The following is a 23,830-nucleotide window of genomic DNA, read 5'->3' as shown; positions in this document are numbered from 1 at the left end:
ACAAACATTTAGTGAGGTCTGCGTGTCTTGATTTATACAGTGAAGAAGCTACACAGCATGACTTCCACTATCCACTCTTGAAGATTCTGATGATAATCATGGCTTTGCTTATGCGTCTGGGGACTGCTAGTCAGCCCCTGCTCCTTGATGGTGAGCAAATAAACACGTTAATAAGAAACAGATGGTATGGGAAGTCTTTTCATTGTAACAAATAGTACATCAAAATGATGACTTTCTTCTCATGGTGCTGGGAAGACCTGAGGTTATCTTTGGTGTGGGTGAAAGGTGCTGCCTGCATCCAGCAGACCTGCATCCTGAGTGTCCAGATGATGATGCGAAGGATGGGAATTGCCCTAACAGTTTAAATACCAACTTTATGATTGCCTCCAGGTCCACCTGCATCTGAAGTGAGGCTCATGCTTCACTTCTTCTCAATTTTGGTTGACTCTTATTTGACAGATGATTGGCTTTCTACACTCAGATGTTCTTTTGATAAATCTGTCACTTTTGAAAAGTTCTGGATTAGAAATAAAAATTAGAAGTTTATGGTATTGATAGGAGTGAGGAAAATTTTGAGATGTTCCTGTCTAAAGAAAAACAACTAATGGAGGTCAAAATTATGTATGTGCTGTTGTAGATAATTAAATGCTATCTCTCATCAACTTAAATGCCATTTATCACTCTGATGCTAACTCCAGAGACACAGCCTAACACATTTATTTTCTTCCCACAACTGTGACCCGGATCTTAAGAGCAAAACCCTCTTTAGTTATGGTGGGAACCAGGTTTCCACCTTCATACAAATTAGAAATTTGGAATTTCATTATTGCAGAGCACTGTTAGGGGAAACTTAACCAGCATGCCTAGTTTTTGTTTTTTGTTTTTTTGTTTTGTTTGTTTGTTTTAATCTTCACCCAAGGATTACTTTTCCCATTCCTAAAATAAAAAGGTACTTCTCCATTGAGTTCTAAAGGGTTTTACTCACTCTTAACATTTAGGTCTAGTTGCTGTTTCTATAGCATCAGCTCAATTGTGATGCAGCAGGCTGTGGAATAGCTCAATAGTGCTACAGCTCAATCATGAAGCAGCACAGCATGACTGTGAGGCAGTGCTGGGGCCAGGATGCTGTGAGGTGAAGCCCCTCTCCAGCTAGATAGCTCTCATCTGTTCTGTTCCACCTGCTCCAGTCTGGCGGTCCCATCGGAGACATCTTCCCTGTTTCATCTTCTGTGTTTGAGCTCCAGTCTTAGGTGGAAAGAAAGGTGCACTCCATGAGCCAGTGGGGAGCTAACCTATACAGACCAAAGTATCTGCTCCTGGTCCCTGATTGGTCTATCTTCATGCAAATGAGGATTCTAAGTCCTTGCAATTTGATTGATCTAAAAGGTACTGAACTGATTGGTCAGAATGAAGCTGTTCTGATTGGTTGGTGATAATGTTGATGGGGGGAGGGGCGATATAGCTGTGCAGCTCTGATTAGGCACAAAAAGTCTTAGTCCTATTGGTTGAAATACAATCCCAGGAACTACTTTATAAGGGCAGGCTCAGATGGCAGGCAGGCAGGCAGTTCAGTGCAGGAGGGAGGCAGATTAGTGCAGACTTCTCCCTGAAGTGTGGTTTTGTGTGAGAGGCCCCTGCGTACAAACAGCTGCTAGGCTCTGCTTTTAAATTTGAGCCCAGTTAGCTCCCAGAAACCCTCCTCCAGTAGGTATCTTCTTTCTCAGAGTCCACATCACAAACCAAGAAAAATCACAATAACATTAGAAACTGTGGCAAGCATTTCTAGAGGAGCTTTTGTTAAGTGTAATATCAATGGAACTGAATTGAGCAAAAAACACGAAGATTCATTTCAAGGACCACTACGTGTGTTGCTAATAAATCAGAGGTGACATGAAACAGACTGGCTCAGTGGTGATACCTCCCACCACTATTGGTCTTAACATCTGTGGCAAGCAGGAATCAGTGTAACTACTCTTCCACATCAAGCATAGGAGCTACTTTTTGGTGTGGCCTAAAAAAGTAAAAAAATAAATAAATAAAAATGCTAATAATAAACAAAAGAAAGAGGCTAACATCACAAAATCAATCACACTCTAACACACAGTGAAGACATGCATTATGAATGTTTGAACACCAAACTACAACCAATCCTATCTAATAAAAGAGTAATATTCAAATTTAACATACCTCTGCTACACCCACAAGCCATGCCCACCAGCCAATCAGGAGCGAGCATGCAAATTAACCCAAACAAGATGGCTGTGGCCACGGATAGAGCAGGAGGCTTGGGTTTCCCTGGCAATGGAGGAAGTCAAGCTTTCCGCTTGCCCTGGCCTGCCTTGGCCTCCGCTTAAGGCTACAAAGTTTCAATTATAGAAGATAAATAAAACCCAGATATCAGGGCCTCTGCTTGGGTCGCCAGGGGGCATGGCCGGCCTGAAAACCACCACAGGCCCCTCGCCCAGGCCGCTTCATACCCCAAGGGAACCCCCACCCTGATCTGGGACACCCTTCAGGGCAAACCAGCTGGCCCCCACCCGTGCACCAGGCCTCTATCCTATCTAATAAAAGAGTAATATGCAAACTGACCATCACTCCAACACACAAGATGGCTTCCCCATGTGGTCAAAGATGACTGCCCCCATGTGGACACAAGATGGCTGCCACAAGATGGCCAGCAGAGGAGGGCAGTTGGGAGAGACCAGGTCTGCAAGGGAGGGCAGTTGGGGGTGATCAGGCTTGAAGGGAAGGGCAGTTGGGGTGACCAGGCCGGCAAAGGAGACAAGTTGGGGGCAACCAAGCCTGCAAGGAAGGGCAATTGGGGGGGACCCAGGCCTGCAGGGGAGAGCAGTTGGGGGGACCAGGCCTGCAGGGGAGGGCAGATAGGGGTGACCAGGCCAGCAGGGAAGGGTAGTTAGGGGCAAACAGGCTGGCAGGGGAGCAGTTAGGCATCAATCAGGCTGGCAGGGGAGTGGTTAGGGGGTGATCAGGCTGGCAGGCAGAAGCAGTTAGGGGCAATCAGGAAGGCAGGCAGGCGAGCTGTTGGGTGCCAGCAGTCCTGGATTGTGAGAGGAATGTCCGACTGCCCATTTAGGCCAGATCCTACCGGCCTAAACGGGCAGTTGGACATCCCTCGAGGGGTACCAGATTGGAGAGGGTGCAGGCTAGGCTGAGGGACACACACCCCCATGCACAAATTTTGTGCACCAGGCCTCTAGTATAAATATAAAGCAAACACTGAAAAATTAACAATAACCACAATAAGACTTCTTATATTTTTAGATTTGATGTATAAATTAGACAAAAAATAAACATAATAAAGGACATTCATAATTTAAGGTTTATCATATATTGAATTTTCTACACTATAAGTAAAGATTATGACTCTTTTTCAAACATCTGAAGAATGTTTATAAAAATGTATTATATATGAGGACATTAATATAAGCTTAATGAATTTCAAAAAGTGAAAATATATACATTATTTTAACAAAATACAATAGAAATGTAAGTTAATAAAGAAAAGTTTAATTACCTATGATCTTAACAATGAAAAAATAAAATTCTAAATAATAATTGAATAAGAGAAAAACTTAAAAGAAAATACAACTAGGGAACATGTACTAGTAGAGAATAGAAATAGTACTTATCAAAATTTATAGTATGGTAAAATGGTATTCAAAGATAAAATCAAAATATTACTATGTTTCATAGTTAAACAAGTAAATTATTAAATGGACAGATTTGGTATTCAAATAACAGAAAAAAGTTGAATTTAACAGAAAAAGAAAATAATAAAGATAAAAGTTGAATTTTGTAAATTAGAAGATATAAAGTATAGTAGGTTGATTAGCCTAAGATCCTCCAGAAAATCTAATGGATAAAATAATAAAAGACTTTAGAAATTAATACATTAAAACTTATATGAGATACTACTTTTCCAAATAAATTTATAAAAATTGTCTTTTTTCTTTGTTTTCCCACTTTTCTTCTTTCTTCCTTCTTGTCTTTTTTTCCTCCTTCCTTTTAACTAAATACAGTAAGCACCCTCTTTTTTCAGGTGTTATAAGCAATATGATTAAAGATCTTAAATAGTATTTATAAACCTTATTCTAATTATGGGGAGTTATCAGCAATTCATTTATGTACCTATTCATTCATTTGGCAATTATGGACAGAGTGCACATTGTATGTTCAAACTACTGTAGGTACCAAGGATAGAAGAGTAAAACTAAACCAAATCCTCTCTTCACAGAGCTTACATTACAGTGCAAAGAAATGAACATCAAAAAAATGGACATAATCATATTTAACAAAATGTCAGGAAGTGACCCCAAAAAGTGTGAGCAGTGCTTATGTTTGGGATGCCAGAATATGGGGAGATTTTAATTTCTATGTTATATTTGTCTATAATATTACACTGTATAGTAAATATATATTTGATTTGTACAGGTAGAAATAGAATTGGTCAGAAGACCTCTAGATACAATGTAATTCGGATTTTATGAAAATACTGTAGAGGGATTGAGGTTCACTTTTAGTTTTCCTTATACTCTTTTCTGAACTATCTCCTAAATAGGATTATAACTTCCACGGTCAGGAAAATGCTTTGAAGACAACCACAAATATTTGAAGGCAGCAGCCTCTATTTCTGCTCAGTCTTCCAGCTTCAGCTCAGCATCCTCTCAATTTTCTCCCTGGATCACTCATTCCACAGACCCCTTCCTTCCCATTGTACTGATTCTGAACAACCTGGTTCTCCTTCTCTGGGTGCATCTCCCCACCCCAACCCCCTCAATGAACCTCTTACAAGATTTCCAAAATGAAAAGGAGTGCCCCAGAGGAGTCCTGGTTGCCCCAGGCGCAATGAGGAGATTTTACCTATACAAAGAGCCATGCACATGCAGGGGCCATCTGCATTGCTAGTTAGCCATCAGTGAGGAGGTGGGCATTTTCGCTGAGTTACACTATGTGTGCTATTACACCAAACAAGAGAAGGACCCCAGATATCAACAGCCTGGATTTCCATCGTGTGGAATTGCCTTTCCTCCTGGCTAGATCAAATAAAAGTGGTGAAACTCAGCTGGAATGAGTCTGGAAGAAAAGCCCTTTTGTGCAGCTGCTTAAGGGAACGCTCTGCTGAAGCTGAAGCTGAAGCTGAAGCGATCTCAGGACCGTGGCATCATCCTCTCGTCTCCTCCACACCTGGACAACTTGACACAAAGCTCGCCCATGTGCAGAACTGGTCCCCTGAGAAAGCCTGGGAAACAATAGTTGGCAACCAGGTGCACCAACCATAGAAGCTTTCTTTGATTCTAAACGGAGTCAAGCTGATCTTCTCCAATGAAACCCCACTTTCAGATTTATGTCTGAGAGCAGTTGGTCAAATAATTGACAGATTCTAGGTTTGGGTCTCCAACTTCTGTATACTCGGGGCCTGGTTGGAGTCCCTGGGAAGCTGGGCGTCTGAGCACCTGGAAGCAGTGGGCTTTCGGTGCCTGTCTAGGCTCCACCCTGCAGCTGGGAGGGAAGCAGAGAAGAGGGAAAAGTACTCTGATGAACTTCACAGAATGCCAGAGTGAGAGAAACAAGGGGAAAGAGAAATGGGGGTGTGTGCAGAATGATAAATTGACTCTACGTCAAATGAAATAGATTTTGAAATAACTGTGCAAAGTATGAAATGTCTGAGCATAAAGAGCCTGCCACTGACAAAAGATGAATAAATGGGCACTTCAAAGAAGGAATTTCCCAGCTGTGCTCACAGGAATCTTCAAAAGCTGTTCCATATGAGATAGCGGCGGAATATTTCAAGAATAAATAGAAACAAATAGCTGTTCGAAGGGCATCAGAGCAGAGCCTGGCGAGAGCCATTTGTTCTGTAGTATAATGACCAATAGAGGTGACGCTGGGTGCTTTGGGAGGCATTTATGGTTTCGATTATTGTAACTTAAATAAGTTCAGACAATGGAATCTCATGTGTGATTTTTTGTGTGTGTTCCCAGGAGAACGAACATAAAGTAATTCTTCAATAGTCACAGCGCAAATACTTGAGAGATCACAGAGAAGCTCGAGGAAAAGATGTAGCAGCAGCTCAAAGGCCTTGATTTGGGCGTAAAGAAAAATGTGCCGTGTGCTTATATGCTTTTAAGGATGAAACGGATCTCACAAGTGTGAGCAGGGGGCCCTGTCTCTGAAATTGGAGCCCGTGTCAAGGTGCAGGCTCTGCTGACACCTCCTCTGCTGGTTCTCAGAGGAGGACTGTTCCTTCCTCCAGGCCTTTGTCTGGGCTGCGCTGCCCTCATCATTCACACAGCAGGGCCTCCCCCGCTCGTGCTGCTTCTGATCACCTGTTCCGGCAGGAAATCCTTCCCTGCTGCAGCTGACCTTGTCCCCTCTTTGTCGTCTTTATCCCCTTAACTCCGTGTTTGGACCCACACCAGACCGGCCAAGGACCAGAGAATAGCCATTCCCTTGTATTTCCTGGAAGGACTTTAGGCCAAATGCCACAGGGCTCATTCGGCAGCTGAGGAGCCCCTGTGCCCGCAGGGCCCGCTCACCTCTCATGCCCGGCAGTGGCAGTGCTGATGTCTTCACCAGTTTATCTGCGAGTTGGTGCTCTGTAACCAAGTCTGATGGGACCAGAGGACATGCTCCAGGGCTTGGAGCCTCAGTTCATCCTCAGCCTCACCTCCAGTGCTCCAGCCTCCCCAGGATGGGCGCCTCCCCTGCCTCCGCCAGCCAGGACCCCCACTCCAGCACCACTCCACCCAAGTGGCAACCAGGCCATGGCATCAGGAGGAGGCCAGCCTTTTGCTATCACCCTCTGCTCCTGAGAGAGCATCAGGCCATGCTCAGGCCACAGTCCCCATGCAGGCGGCTCCCAGGGGCCTCTCACTCACCTCAATCCAGTTAGGGAGCCTGGCCTGGCCCAAAGGCTGCCATCCCTGGCGGTCACCCCAATGCAGTGGCTGAGAGGGGAGCCTGCCTGCTGCCTCTGGCAGGAGCCCCGCGTTTCTCTGGGCACTGAGCTCCACAGACGCGTGAGCCTGACCACGGACACCCTGCCACATCTTTATCACGTGACCACCAGCCTCCGCTTACATCCCTGCGAACGACAAGCAACTGATTCCTTTAAACATAACACAGTGAAGTCCTGAGGAATTTTCATTGAAAGTTCTTTTTATGCCCTAACCGGTTTGGCTCAGCGGATAGAGTGTCAGCCTGCGGACTCAAGGGTCCCAGGTTCAATTCCGGTCAAGGGCATGTACCTTTGTTGCGGGCACATACCCAGTGGGGAGTGTGCAGGAGGCAGCTGATCGATGTTCTCTCCCATTGATGTTTCTAACTCTCTATCCCTCTCCCTTCCTTTCTGTAAAAAAAAAAAAAAAAAAAAAAAGTTCTTTTTATGAAGCTAAAATATGGTAATTTGTGATTGCAACTTGCAGTTCTCAGTTCTACCACCAGAAACAATACAATTGGGCGCCTCTTCAATAAAATACCTTCGAAAGCTCATAGCATGTTCTCCCTGTTCTTCAGGAAAAACATTCTCATTTCCTTCAGCTTTGCTACCTGTATCTAGGTCTCAAGGCCCTTTTGCATGCTGGTTAAATTCCTCAGGGTCACTCTGTGAAGATCGCCTGGACCAGACACAACACCCAGGTACCGTCTGCGCACATGCAGCTCAACGGGAAGAGTCCTACTTCCATCTGCACAGCAGACTCTGCACTGTCTCTCTCCTACCAGCCTCCCCACAATGACTTGTCATTAACTACAAGCCCAGGACCCACATAAACTCAACATCTCTCCATCCTTTACTGACACCACTGATTTTTTTTAATCTGTGGGCTGGATAAGGCTTTTATTCCTGTTACCATAAGCTTTATCTTTCACAATTCAACCACACTCTCTAGCCAAACAAGAACTTTTAAATTCTGCCATTATTTTTGTGGCTCGATTTCCTAGCTCTGTGTCAACAGCCAGTTATAAATGACTTCGTTTATTTCTTCTGTTATGTGCTGACTTGCTCACAGGAGCAAGAATGGCCTTAGGTGTGGAGAATCAGTGAGCAGAGATGGTCCTCACACTCATGGAGCAAGTCTCCTGAGGGTGCAGATATGAGCCAAGCACCGCACAGGTAGCTGTGATGGCACCGTGGTGAGCGGAGGCCATGGGAACACGCAATTAGAGGCATTCCTGGGGTCAGGGAGGTCAAGATGTTACCCTGAAGAAGTGAAGGCAGAATAAGGGTTAGAGCAGCGCTGTCCCAGAGAAATAGGAGCTGAGCCATACATGTAACTTGAAAATTTCCACTACCCATATGAAAAATATAAAGTGAAATTAGTTTTAATAATATGTTGTATTTAATCCAGTAGATCCAATATATCATTTCAACATGTAACCAATATAAAACGTTATTGAGAGATTTTACATCCCCCCTTTTTTGACTAAGTCTTTGAAATCCAGAGGATGTTTTACAGTTTGGACGATCACATTTCAGGGCTCAGTAATGGCTGGTAGCTACAATACTGGGCAGCACAGCTGGAGTTAAAGAGGTGAAAAGGGGATTATTTCTTAGGTTTAATAATTATTTTATTTCTAAATTTCCACCAACTCTTGCCAGTCACATTATTCTGGAGATCAGAAGTGGATTACATAATAGTTATCTTATTATATAAGTACAAGAAAGAAAGAAAGAAAGAAAGAAAGAAAGAAAGAAAGAAAGAAAGAAAGAAAGAGAAAGAAAGAAAGAAAGAAAGAAAGAAAGAAAGAAAGAAAGAAAGAAAGAAAGAAAGAAAGAAAGAAAGGCCTTTAGCCTCTTCAGTATCATCAGGACAAACTCCACCTCTCCTCTCCTCCAAATATCTCATCTTCGGGATTTAGAACATTTTGTCCTGTTACATCAACACCATCAGCACCACTGACACTAAGCACTCAGGGCACAGCAGCAGAGCTCGGTCCGCAGCCTCCACAGAGCTGAGAAGGAAGCCCAGACTTCCCATTTAGAGGCCATGGGACACGCTCATCCCATGTCGGACTTCATAGGAAAAGGGCTGTGGGAGGAGATGCTGAATGCCTAGTTGGCGTGTTCATATTGGGTGTCTGGAACAGGAGGCAGGTTTATATTTTCATGTAAGAAAAACTGGGGAAAGAACAGTTTTCATCTCAGCCCAAAGGACTAGTTTCAGGCTCTGAGAATAAAGAGGTAAGACAGAAGCAGGGCAACATGTCTCTGAACAGAGCTTGAGTCTTGGTCATGTGCTTCTTGATTCTTTAGGCCCATTCAAAGAATGAGCCACATATGGAAGGGGCCTAGCGGATCAACCCCCGCCCAAGACTCAGTGCCCCTGGGCCCTACAGCCAGGGAGTAGGTCGCAGGGGTTGAGGTGGGGGGCGGGCAGGGAGAGCCAGGCCTGTGCAGTCTCATGGATGACACTAGTAGCAGGGCTTTGCGAGTGTCCAACTGTCCCCAACCTGAGGCTGATGGGCATTTATGTGAAGCGACCATCTCTGGAAATAAGTTTTCCAGAGAAAATATAGGGCACCACGTAAATTTCAATTCCAGATAAACAATGAACACCGTTGTGGTAGAAGGCCTAAAATCACTATTCTATGCTGCCTTGCCATTTAACACTGGAGGGTCTCAAATGGCCTAACAGCAAATCCCATCCCCACTATACTCCTGCAGATGCTACTCCTGAGCCAGACAACCCTCCTCATCATGGGGACTGTGACGGGCTTCAATTTCCTACCAGAGAATTACTCAAACTGGCCCCACGCATCTCTCCCACAGGAACCAGAGGCCACCCGCCCTCTTCACCTCTGTTCTGAGGCTGTCCCATGTGGCCCTGCACAGTGCGCAGCGCCCTCCCACCTTGGGCTATAGTGTATGTGACTGACAACCTGCCGCCCATTTCCACTGTCGGATGTCAGGTGTCGCATGTCTGGCCATCCTCAGAACTAGAGTGGGAATCCCGCCCTCACCAAAGGGGTGAAGAGGAGGTGAACATGACATGTCGCATTTCCAATACACTAAATAAGTAACTGAAATTTGCATTGCTCATCTGAAATTCAAATCTACCTGGACATCTTGTAATTTTTTTCTTTACTAAATCTGGCAACCCTACCTGGAAAGTGCCTGAAAAAACTGGAATAGACTTCAGGATATGCGGCCAATAGCCCTGCAGGTGGGGACTCAGCCTTGAGCCTTGAGGGTGCTTTGGTGTTAATACCACTCAGACTTCATCAGCACCCTGTCCTGTGACCTCTGGAAAACTCAGGCTATGCCTGTGTGGTTATCGTAATTCCTCCCAAGCACCATGAGCAGTCGATGCTGTCTTAGTCTTAATCATATGAGGAAACTGTTGCTCATAGTCACTTATGTAGAGCCTCACAGTTGAAACTAGACCTCCAGATTTTTGCCCCACAGCACCTTTCCCTTAATGACAATCTGCACTTTGATGAGCACTGAAAGTTCACGGAGCTTTACACTAGGCATCTGGTTTGATCACGGTCACATGGCATGGGCTGGACTGTAATGTAGCTCTGGTCATCGATCTCGTGCATGCCCCTTCCTTTTCATTCTGTCACTATTGAATTTTCTGAAGTCTGTGCCTGCAATCAGCCAGATTAATTTTCCTAATGCTCATCTCTGATTTTTGTCACTTCTAATCTCAAAACAGCTATTCAGCCGAAACCGGTTTGGCTCAGTGGATAGAGCGTCGGCCTGCGGACTGAAGGGTCCCGGGTTCGATTCCGGTCAAGGGCATGTACCTTGGTTGCGGGCCCATCCCCAGTGGGAGGTGTGCAGGAGGCAGCTGATCGATGTTTCTCTCTCATCGATGTTTCTAGCTCTCTATCCCTCTCTCTTCCTCTCTGTAAAATACCAATAAAATATATATATATTTAAAAAAAAACAAAACAGAAAAAAAACAGCTATTCATCTGTAGAATAATAGTCAAGTTCTTTAAACTGACATTTAAGATTTAGTGTTATCTGGACTCAAATTTCTTGCCTTCTAGGATTCCTTTATACAAAACATAAGTTCCAATCGCTTACTGTAGGCTGTGTAGACTTTGAGTTTTGTTTTGTTTTCTTCATGATTTTTCTGCGAGGTCATTCCCACCAGGCTGTCATACTCTCTGTACCCCAGCATAGCCCATGGCATCAGATCTTGTTTGGAGGTCACCTTGAGTATCTTCATGGCAGAGTGAAAACTCTCTGTAGCATAAGCTCCCAAGGCATTTTACCTGCTTCCTTATAGAAGGTATCAGTGTGCAGTTCATATTCTACTTCCATACATATATTTTCCTCCCTGTCAGAAAAAGCTCCTTGAGGCCAAGATCTACATGTATATCTCTTGAAAACTCCCAACACATTAAATTGGATTTGGTTTTATTTTTATTTAATAAATAAGTGACATATTATAAATATGGTCCTTGAGAATTTATTTTCCCCTCATCTAAAAAAAAATGTGGTTAAATTGAATTCTGGTCTTGTTGAATTCCACTATATTTTTTGTTCTTTGCTTATTTTAGGGTTTTTTTTATGCTTTGATATCTGCAATCTATGAAAAAAATTAATAAAATTAAAAAAATTAATAAAATTAAAAAAATTAATAAAATTAAAAATTAAAATTTTCTTTTAAAAATTTTACTAAATACAGTTTTTTGTTAAAAAATGTCTAGATAACTTTCAGAACTCTAAGAATAATAGTTGAAAATAATTTGCAATTTGAAGTTATTAACAATCTGTTACAAAAGAATCCACCATTGATGGTCACTCAGGAGGGCTCAGTAGGCAAGGCCCAGCCTCCTTGACTTCCAAGTTCCCCACAGTCCTCTGTTCTGCTCCAGAAAAACAAAATAAAACAAGACAGTTCTACTTTTAAAAAATGTTTTCAAAACACCAGGTTAAAGACTTCTAGGCCCTTCCTATTCTACCACGGATGAGTCAGGACTTTCAAGGGCTCCTGAGATAGGCTTTCCCCTGCCACCCAGTTCCTTCATAGGAAGAGATACTCTCCAGGGCCAGAGTTTTCTCAAGTCCTCATTACTTAAGGCCCCAAACAATGTTTTGCTGTTAAATATGTTTGTTTCCTTATTTTCATGATGTTTCCTTCTGTCCTAAGAGACACCCACCTTCTTCCTGGAAGGAGAGAGACAGAGATGGATGCTCAGGCCAAGCCAAGCATTTGGCACCCCTTTAAGTCAATATGATTTAAATATTTGTTCCATATTTATTTTAGTGAAGAGCTAAGCACCCAGTGGGAAAACAGCTTGAAGGGTCTACCTGCTGAGCAATGTCTCCTCCTGTTGCTTAGCAGACTCAGTTCTGACTTCAGACTTGCAGACTTGCCCCAGGAAGACAAAAGTGCTGCCGTTGACAGACACACCCTCTGGAAGGCAGTCTGAGCATGCTTTCCACATTTCACTCCTCACCTCTAACAGCTCATCAAGTCTTTCCTCTGTCCACATGGAACATTCTCCTTCAAAGGTCAGAAAAATGCAATGCCCCCATCTCTTTATATCTGCAGTTTCAGAATTGGTAGCCCTAAATCTAGCTGTGCCTACCAATGCTTCCTGCTTAATAATTCAGGCATGAGCTCAGTTTGGTTGAAAGATGGCTAATGACCTGCACCCATCTCTTCTACCAGCTGTAGCTAACATGTATTGAGGGGATGTGTGCAGCTGAGGTGTGACAAGAGCATGGGCTGTGGGTAGGCGGCCATATCCAAGCAGTTCTGCTCCCTGGGCTTGCAGCTCAGACCCAGTTCCTGCCATGATGAGTGCTTTGTGAATGATTTCATTTTCCTGGGGACACACAAAGAGGGACAAAGTGAAAGCAAGTGTGTGTGTCCCTGTGCTCTGTTCACGTTGCACTCACCCCATAGAATTTTGTCACCTGGATTTCTTCCCAAAATGCCTGCTCCCTTTAATTATTTCTGCTCTCCCATCAGGAGAAGACCAGGTGCTACTGATGGAAGGCTTAAGGCTTTGCATTTGCAGCAAGTCAATGAATGCCAGACACGAATTTCTTCTAAGAGATGAGGGATTCACTCTCTGCTGACCTGTGTGACCTCGGCCAGCATGTCTCCTCCAAAACGGCTGATGAATAGTTCATAGCAAAGATCACATTTCTTCTCTTCATTCTTCTTAGATTTCAGTTGGGTTGGCATCTTCCCTGGGTTTATAGAAGCAGCAAAATAAAACTTCATAACAGTGTGTGGTTCATTATATAGAGGCCAGTTGGCCAAGTCTTGTCATTCTTAGGGAGTGGCAACCCTGATGGTAGTAGTGCTGATTCTGAGCCTATGTAGTATTATCAGCAACTCTGAGGCGTCACTCTTCCTTTCCAGTGCAAATGTGGGAGAGTGACTGTATTAAGAAAATGTCCAACCCTTCCACCCAGGCTCAGTTTACAGTGTGTTTACATTTTAGTATATTGCTCCATTCCCCAAACCAGCCGGCTTTGTTTATTACCAACTTCCACTTTTAGTTGAAATGTGATTCTTCTGAGCTTTATAGCCTCATTACATGATATCCCATCACATGTAATGCTGTAAAATAGGATGAGATCATGTAGGTTAAAGGGTCATCCTAAGGAAAGAAATGATTGTATTAATACCAAGTTTATATCGCACTCACTTTTCTTTAAACATTTCAGAAAATACTCCATCCTGCACACTTGGCAGGAATGGATGTGGGTGCATTGTTTCCTCTTCGAGATGACCAAAAAATTTAAGCCCAAGGTATCTCAGGACAGAGCTTCTGTGAAGTAAAAGTAGAGTCAAATGCTATAAAATGTTGTCCCATTTTATTTCAGATACTAAAGTTTTAGTTCATATGTGTGATTCATTTATATCCTTCTCCTCCTCCTGAGATTTTAAAGTTAGGGTCTGGTCATTTGAAGAATTGTTGTCATGTCCTTTAAAAGAGAAACCTTACCTTCATCTCCAATGGCACCTGTATGGTCTTCTTTTAAATATATGTTTTAAAAGTTCTTTTGTTTCGGAAGTTTGTGAGCTCACATTGTACATATCCTAGAGAACCAAAGGGGAAATTTCTGAAGCAAATAGGCCCATTGGTTATAAGAGGAGAGGATCAGAGTCAATAAACAAGTCTCCAGCTCTTGACACATGATGCAGAGTTACAATGGAAAACCAGGTGGGAGATTGCGTTAAAGAACACAGTCATCTGATACAGTTATGCAGCCATGATTAGGTGGGGGCTCACTAAAGAATGACCTGAACTATATATAATGAAAGACTTTAACTGGTCCAAATGTTTCCTCTCCTGATTTTTGTTATCAGGTTATTCCATTGGCTAGCACTTCCTTTTCATGATGTTTATAGCTTGTTTTGGGAGATGTAAGTCTCAGATTTAAAAATGTGACAGTGGATTTCCAGAGGATATCCAGGTTGGTTTGGCCCATTTTACATTACAAAATTGCCACATTAATATAGCTACAATAGCAAAATATACTCTCCTCCCTCCTCCCACTCTCTTGCATCATCTCCTTTCATCCATTTATTCATTGATGCAACAAATATCTTTTGATAGTCCAGTGAACCAGATACCAGCCAGTCAAATGCCAAGTAGACAAGGTCTATAAAGCAGCCAGAAGGTAGAGGCAAATCTTGGGGTGCTTTGGCCTTTTCAGTGTCCTGGCCCAGGCTTGGTACTGGTGTAAGCCAGCCTTGCTGCATGGCTTGGCTCTCCCATGAGAACCCAGTCCCAGCACAGGCAGCTACCAACCACAGATTGCCTTATGGCATATGACAGGTAGCCTGGGCACAGCCACATTTAGCACCAGAGTTCCTCTCTAGAGGCCTCAGAACCAATACGTCTACTGGCTGGCTTCAGACCACATCAGAATATGATCTAATTAGCTCCACAAGTTGCACACGCAAAGGAAGGCCTTGGCAAACACCAGACCCAACAGGGGTGAATTCAGCCTCATGCAGTCATCCCCTGTACAGGAGCTCAGACACTGTGGTCAGGGTCAATTCTCACAGGCAGCCAGCCTGAGGGTCAACCCCAGCAAAAATTGGGCCAACAGCAATCATGACTCAACCACAATAAGAAGGATCACATGTCCCACACAAAAGGCACTCCTGGTGTACCCAGCTCAGATAATTAGGAGGACTGCACCACTGAGCCCCATGGGATACTTACTACATAAGACCACAATATCAAGGCTAGGGCACATAGTAGATCTATGGAATGCATAGAACCAAACACAGAGAGGTAGCCAAAATGGGGAAACAAAGAAATATGATCAAATAAAAGAACAGGAGAAATCTCCAGCAAAAGAACTAAATAAAATGGAGGTAAGCAACTCTACTAGACATAGACTTTAAAACAACAGTTATAAGGATGCTCAAGAAATTTAGTGAAACTTCAACAGCATTAAAAGAAAAACCATGGGAGAAGAGAGGAAGAACCAGTGAAAATGAAAAATACAATATCTGAAATGAAGACTACATTAGAGGGGATCAAAAGCAGATTAGATGAAGCAGATGATTGAATCAGAAATTTTGGCAACAAGGTAGCAGAAAACACTCAATCAGAGCACCAAACAACAAAACAACACGTTTTTTAAATTAGGAAAGTTTAAGGGACCTCTTGGACAACATCAAGCATAACAATACCTATATCATAAAGGCACTGGAAGGAGAAAAGTATGAGCAAGGGATTGAGAACCTATTTGAAGAAATAATGACTGAAAACTTTCCTAACCTGGTGAATAAAAGATATACACAACTCCAAGAAGCTCGCAGAGTTTCAATAAAGATGAGCTCAAAGAGGCCTACACTAAGACACACCAGGATTAAGATGACAAAGGTTAAAGACAAAGAAAAAATCCTGAAAGCAATAGGAAAAGACAGTTATTTAGCTATAAAGGAGCTCCCATAAAACCATCAGCTGATTTCTCAACAGAAACATTTCAGGCCAGAAGGAATTGACACAAAATATTCAAAATGATGAAAAGCTAGGACCTAAAACCAAGACTACTATACCTAGCAAGACTATCATTTAAAAATGAAGAAGAAATAAAGAACTTCACAGATAGAAAAAGCTAAAGGAGTTCATCACCATGAAATCAGTACTACAAAAAATGGTAAAGGGACTTCCTTAAGAAGAAGAAAGAAAGAAAAAAGAGGAACATAAATATATATAATAAAATTGCAATAAATATATACCTATCAATAATCACTTTAAAGGTAAATGGCCTATATGCTCTAATCAAAAGATACAAAGTAGCTGAATGAATAAGAAAACAAGACCCATTTATATTATGTCTACAAGAGACCCACCTCAGAACAAAAAACACACAGAGACTGAAAGTAAAAGATAGAAAAAGATATTTGATGGAAATGGAAACCAAAAAAGTTGAGGAAGCAATAGTTATATTACACAATATAGACTTTAAAACAAAGACTATAATAAGAGACAAAAAAAGGACACTAAGTAATGATGAAGGGATCAATTCAACAAGAGAATATAACCCCTGTAAACAATATGTACCCAACATAGGAGCACCAAGTATATAAAGCAAATATTGATGTATATAAAAAAGAGATTGACAGTAATACAGTATGTTAAAGGAGACTTTAACACTCAGTTTAAATCAATGGATAACTCTTTCATACAGAAAATCAAAAAAGGAAACAGCAGCCTTAAATGATACACCAGACCAGATAGATTTAATTGATATTTTCAGAATATTTCATCCCAAAGTAGCATAATATACATTCTTTTCAAGTGTACATAGAATATTTTCCAGGATAGACCACAAAACAAAAGTTTCAATAAATTTAAGATTGAAATCATCTCAGGCATCTTTTCTGACCACAATGGAATTAAACTAGAACTCAATCACAAAAAGAAAAGTGAAAAACACATGGAGGCTAACTAACATGCTACTAAATAGTGAATGGGTTAACAGTGAGATCAAGGATGAAATCAAAAGATTTGATTAAGACAAATGAAAATAAACACACAACCCAAAATCTATGGGACATAGCAAAAGCAGTCCTAAGAGGGAAACTCATAGCAATACAGGCCTACTTCAGGAAATAAGAAAAGTCTCAAATAAACCATCTAACATTACATCTAAAGGAACTAGAAAACATAGCAAACAAAGCTCAAAGTGAGTTGAAGAAAGGAAATAATAAAGATCAGAGCAGAAATAAACAAAATAGAAACTAAAAATATAATACAAAAAATTTAATGAAACCAAGAGCTGGTTCTTTGAAATGATAAACAAAATTTATCAACCTTTAACCAGACTCATCAAGGGAAATAAAGAGGACACAAATAAATAAAATCAGATATAAATGAGGAGAAGTAACAACTGACATATAAATACAAAGGATTATAAAAATATAACTATATGCCAACAAACTGGACAATCTAGAAGAAATGAATAAATTCTTAGAAATAAGCAATCTTCTAAGACAGAATCAAGAAGAAACAGAAAATCTAAACAGACCTATTACAATCAATTAAATTGAAGTAGTAATCATAAACTTTCAACAACAAAAAATGTCCTGGACAGGATGAAAATTACCCAACATTCAAAGAAGAATTAATACCTATCCTTTTCAAACTATTCCAAATAATCCAGAAGAGGAAAGACTCCAAAGTTCATTTGACAAGGCCAGCATTATCCTAATTCAAAAATCAGATAGACACTACAGAGAAAGAAAACTATAGGCTAATATTCTTGATGTACATAAATAAAATACACTCAACAAAATATTACAAACCAAATTCAGCAATACATTTAAAAAATCATATACTATGATCAATTGGAATTTATTTTGGGGTACTTTACCCACAAATCAATTAATGTGATACATCACCTAAAGAAAATAAAAGATTAAAAACCATATATAAATAGATGTAGAGAAAGCATTTGACAAAATCCAGACACATTTATGATAAAATAAAAACTCCCAGCAAAGTAGGAATAAAGGAAACTACCAGAACATAATAAAGGCTATATATGACAAACCCACAGCTAACATTATGCTTGATGGGAAAAACAAAACAAAACAAACAAACAAACAAAAAACTTAAAGCATTTCCCTTAAGATCAGGAACAAGATAGGAATGTCTACTTTCACCACTCTTATTTAACACTAGTGGCCCAGTGCATGAAATTCATGCATTGGGGGGGCATGTCCCTCAGCCCGGCCTGCACCCTCTTCAATCTAGGACCCCTTGGGGGATGTCTGACTGCCGGGGGTCTTTTGTGGTTCCATGTAACAGGGATTGGACCTAAGCCGGCAGTCAGACATCCCTCTCACAATCCAGGACTGCTGGCTCCCAACCACTCACCTGCCTGCCTGCCTGATCACCCCTAACCACTCTGCCTGCAGGCCTAATTGCCCCCAACTTCCCCCACTTCCATCTTGATTACCCCTAACTGCCCCCCCTGCTGGTGGGATCACCCCCAACTGCCCCCCACCGCTGGCCTGCTTGCCCCCAACTGCCCCCCCCCCGAACTGCTCATCCCCAACTGCCCCCCCTGCAGGCCTGCTCACCCCCAACTGCCCTCCCCTGCTGACCTGATTGCCCCTAACTGCCTCTGCCTCGGGCCCACTACCATGGCTTTGTCCAGAAGGTCTCCTGGTTTTATTAGCATATTACCCTTTTATTAGTATGGATAGTGCTGGAAGTCCTACCCACAGCAATCAGACAAGAAGAATTAAAATTATGTAAATTGGAAAGGAAGAAGTAAAGCTGTCATTATTTTCAGATGGCATGATACTGAATATAGAGAACCATAAAGATCCCACCAAAAAACTACTAGAATAAATAAATTCTGTAAAGTGGCAGGATACAAAATTGATTGCATTTTTATGTACCATTTACAATTGCATCAAAAAATAAAATAAAATACCTAGTAATAAATGTAATCAAGGAGGTAAAAAAACTGTACTTGGAAAATTATAAGACATTGAAGAAATCAAAGAAGATAAAAAGAAATGGAAGCATATATTATGTTCCTGGATAGGAAGAATTAACATCATTAAAATGTCCATACTACCCAAGGCAATCTAAAGAAACAACACAATGACTGTCAACAAACCAAAGGTGTTTTTCACAGAACTAGAAGAAATAATTCAAAAATTTATACGGAACCACAAAAGACCCCCAAAAGCCACCACAATCTTGAGAAAGAAAAACAAAGTTGGAGGTATCAAGCTATCTGATATCAAACTATGTTACAAGACTATAGTAATCAAAACAGCATGGTACTGGCATAAAAACAGACATATGTCAATGGAACAGAATAGATTGCCCAGAAATAAGCCTATGCCTATATGGTCAATTTATATATTACAAAGAAGAGAAGAACATACAATAGAGTAAAGACAGTCAAGTCAATAAGAGGTTTGTGTGAAATTGAATAGATACATGAAAAAATAAAGTTAGACCACCTTCTTACACCATACAAGAATAAACAAACTGAAAGCAGATTAAATTGGAAAACTCCTAGAAGAAAACATAGGCAGTAAAATCTTGGACACTTTTCATACCAATATTTTTTCTGATATATCTCCTCAACTCAAGCAAGGGAAATAAGAAAAACTAAACAAAAAGTTTTCTCACAGCAACACACACAAATCAACAAAACAAAATGACAATCTCCTGAATGGGAGAACTATTTGCCAATGATACAAAAGGTATCCAACTTAAAAAACCAACAACAACAAAAAACTCAATGCCAAAAAAAATCCCACTAAAAAATTGGCATAGAACCTGAATAGATACTTTTCCAAAAAGGACAAAGAGATGGTCAATAGATATGTGAAAAGATGCTTAACATCACTAATCATCATAGAAATGCAAATTAAAATCACACTAACACCTGTCAGAATGGCTATCATGAATAAATCAACAAACAAGTGTGGGTGAGGATGTGGAGTAAAGGGAACCCTTGTGCCCTGTTGGTGAGAATGCAGATTGGTGCAGCCACTATGGAAAACAGTATGGAGATTCCTCAAAAAATTAAAAATGGAACTGTCTTATGATCCAGCAATGTTACTTCTGGGTATTATATCCAAAGTAACCCAAAACACTAATTCAAAAAATATGCACACCTTTATATTCATTGCAGCATTATTTACAAAACTAAGATATAAAAGCAATCCAAGTGCCCACAGATAGACAAGTGGATTTTTTAAAGTCGTTTTCTAACTTTATTTTCAAATTATTTATTGCTAGCATATAGAAATTCAGTTTATATTTGTGTTTTCATCTTGCATCCTATGACTTTGCTGAATTCCATTATTATTTTTAGAAGTTCTGTGTGTGTGGGGGGGGGGGAATGTGTGTGTATGCGTGTGTGGGGGGGTGGGTGTGTATGTGTGTGTGTGTGTTATAAGTTTAGCAATCATCCATGTGAACTTTGTACTCTACTTTATGGGAATTACCTATATTACACATGCTGAATGGATTAATGGTTTATAAAAAATCTGTTAGTTTTACTTCCTAAAGTTCATTTTTCCTTGTGCTGTCGTATAATAGTTCATCTTCCATAAGTATATGTAGCTTGGGACCAGGGCCTCCAGAGGCTTGGCACATAATTTATAACAATAATGGAAATGGCATGCTTAGTAGTGACAGCCAGGGGACCCCTGCATGCTCAGAGGGAAGGAGAAGTTATATCACCCATGAAAAGGCTAATGAGATAGGCAGATTTTGGGGGGAAATGATCTTTTTGTCTTGGCCTTAGACCTTGTTCTACCGGTGAGACCCATGTCTGAAGGGTAATGATTCCCGCATGCTCTCTGTGAATATGAGATTATATGACATATGGGGTGAGCTACTCAGAAGTCAGAGCTTTCACCAATAAACGCCAACTTAATTGGATGCTTTAATTCTGTCACCTTCACTCCCAGGACATAGCCCCAGGGACAGTTTGAGGACTGGTTTTCAGTTTAAAATCTCAGTCTCTGGGCCCCAATTTTCAACAGTCTTTCAGAGAGAGAGAGCTGTTGTCTTCTGCAACTTAGGAAATATTTGTGTATCTGGCATTTGGAAACATAGTTCTGAGGCTCAAGAGACATTTCAGGGAAAGAGACAAAGCTCTGAGAGTTAAAGTACATCTAAACCAGGCTTGCCAGTTTTACAAGGCAGCGCAGGCCCCTTCGGTCCTCTTTACTCAGCAGCTGAGAGTCAGCCATCTGACGCAGGTGGACGGGAAAGATGCTATTGGTCCGAGACCAGCCAGCAATCACTGCCCTTTGCATCCAGATGTTGCAGCAGAACGGGGTTGTTTCAAAATGACCAGAGAATCTGTTGCTGTTTCAAGTTTTTCTGAAAACTTAAGGTCTTAAACTTGAAGCCATTCTCCAAGCTAGCAATATGCTAGCTAGCAAGACACAGGGACTGACCAGAGAAAGGGGGCATTTGGAATACATTAGAAATTCAATATCAACTTTGTAAAGTTGTTAATAATTAGCCACAGCTTTTGTCTCTATCCCTGCAACTAATGACATGAAAGTGATTAGGTTTCTAAAAAACAGGTTAAGCTTACTAAATGTATTAAGTCACAACGTTTTTAATCAACAGCTTATTGATTCCAGCAGGACAGTCATGAGAGCAAAGAGCTCTGGTGCCGGTGGGATGGATTTATAAGTTCGTTCACTGCTACTTTACAAATCAAAGTCACAGATATGTTAGAGGAAATTACATATTTTTGGTAGTAACTTCAAGACAGGGAAAAACTTACCATTTTAATAAAAATAATATTTTAATATAAAACCAGCTTAATGTCTCTTTTTTACCCTCCTTTCACGTTTACATTTTAGATAAGAGGCTAATAATGAGCCACTTTTAGAATCAGTACTAACATTTCCCATTTAAAAGTATATCCCTAAGGCAGCTCCAAAAAAAAAAAAAAAAAAAAAAAAAAAAAACACCCTGAAAATTCAGAACTGTAAAAAATTTGCAACCATACTAAAAATGATAGGTAACATAATATCCGAAATTGACAGGCATCCTGGTGCCTGACACTGGAAGGATTGATTACACTCTAACTATGAAGCTAAGAGAACTGGGTTAAGAAAGACAAATTCTGGCTCTTCCACATTAACACACACCTCCTGCGAAGAGACTGGAAACCAGTGCAACACCAGTCAGAAGACCAGTGGCCATTCCTTTATCAGGGGAGTGTTACTTTTGAGGCATCTGCACTGCTGGCTGCCGTGTTTATCCTGCCCACCGCCTGCATCCCTTCTGGGCTGGAACCTACAACAATTTGGTGGGAATGGGAGGAAAGGGGTGCAGCACTGTGTTACCTGCCAGAAGGTGAGGACTGCAGCGGTTCCACCAGCAGCAGTGCTCTGAAAAGAGAGAATAGAGAAGATGGAGGGGAAGAGGCCATCAAAAGAGAACTTCCCAGGACTGAAAAGTTGCAAGTTTACAGACACATGAATTTTCACATTGCAAAGGACCGGAAATTGTCCTAAGGCTGGTGTATTGACACCTCCATGTGTTGCTGATAGACCTAGAAATTGCTTTTAGTAGCCCTTATCTGGGAGTAGAATTGTGAAGATCTTTCATTTTTCATTGTCTGTATTTCTATATTATTCAGATTTTATTTTGCCTGTGATGCTGTCATTCAGAAATTTTAAATACCTTGATTTAAATATAATTTAAGATTCAATCTAATCAAGAAGTAAAGAAAACTTAGAGGTATGCAGATATAGTATAAAAGGACTGACACAGGACATAGAAATAAAAAACAGACATGCACAGAGTGGGTGCTCATTTGTTATAAAAGTGAAAAAGTAAATATAAATGTAAAAACTATGCTATGTGATAAATAATCCCAGATGATGTAAACTTTTAAAAAACGTATTAGATAAGGGAAAAAACATAAATTGATTAATTTCTCATCTTTTTAAAGGAAACTTAAAAATCCCTACCATTACTTAACTCTGACAATTACAAAAATACAGACTGAAAGTTGATTCTTAAAAGTTTATAGTGCTATATACAATACGCATCCTTTCCAAACACCGAGGAATATTAAAACAAACAAAAAAAAATCATATAAACAAAGCGATGACTTCAAGGAAATAAAAAGAATGAAATAGCATAAAGCAAGGTTAGAGAGGAAATACAAACCTATCTGTTTTAGTAATCCACAACATACTTAAACTTAACACTATTTATTGAGCTTGCAGTTCTTAACCTCTCAGAAGTACTTGACATTACTTAATCATTCTCTTCTTAGGATACCTTTTCCCCTTGACTTTCATGGTATCTCATTGTCCTGACAATTCTCCTTCCTTTCCAGATACTGCTCTTTGCAGACCTAATCTCTAACACCCAAACGTTAACTATTGGGATTCCCCATGTCTTGGGTTTAAATCTACTCTCAGCTCTACAAATACTGGGCAGTCAAAGGCCTAGATATCCAGATTTCAGTTACCATCTGTGTGACAGAGAATCCTAAATTTGTTTGCTAAGGCAGGTCTTTCTTGTGGGCTCCAGACCCAAACATACACCTGCCTACTTACCTTCCTTTAGAATGTCCTGAAGTCTCTGCAAACTCACCATGTCAGAAGCTGGACCCACTCCCAAACTCACTCCTTTTCCAAGGCTCTCCCAGCCCCATGAATGCCATCACAGCTCCTCTCTAACTCCATGTAGCCCAGGATGGTGTGTGGTATACCTCAAGCATCTAGGATAGTGCCTGATATACACCATGAATACATTTTTGCTATATATTTTTAATGGTTCATTATTTAGGAAATGTTCTGCTGTTTCTCTGGTGAATAGAGTAGGAACTGGACTCCATGTTTTCC

This window comes from Plecotus auritus (genome assembly GCF_963455305.1).
Source record: "Plecotus auritus genome assembly, chromosome: 7".
NCBI lineage: Eukaryota > Metazoa > Chordata > Mammalia > Chiroptera > Vespertilionidae > Plecotus > Plecotus auritus.
This window is presented reverse-complemented; position numbering follows the sequence as displayed.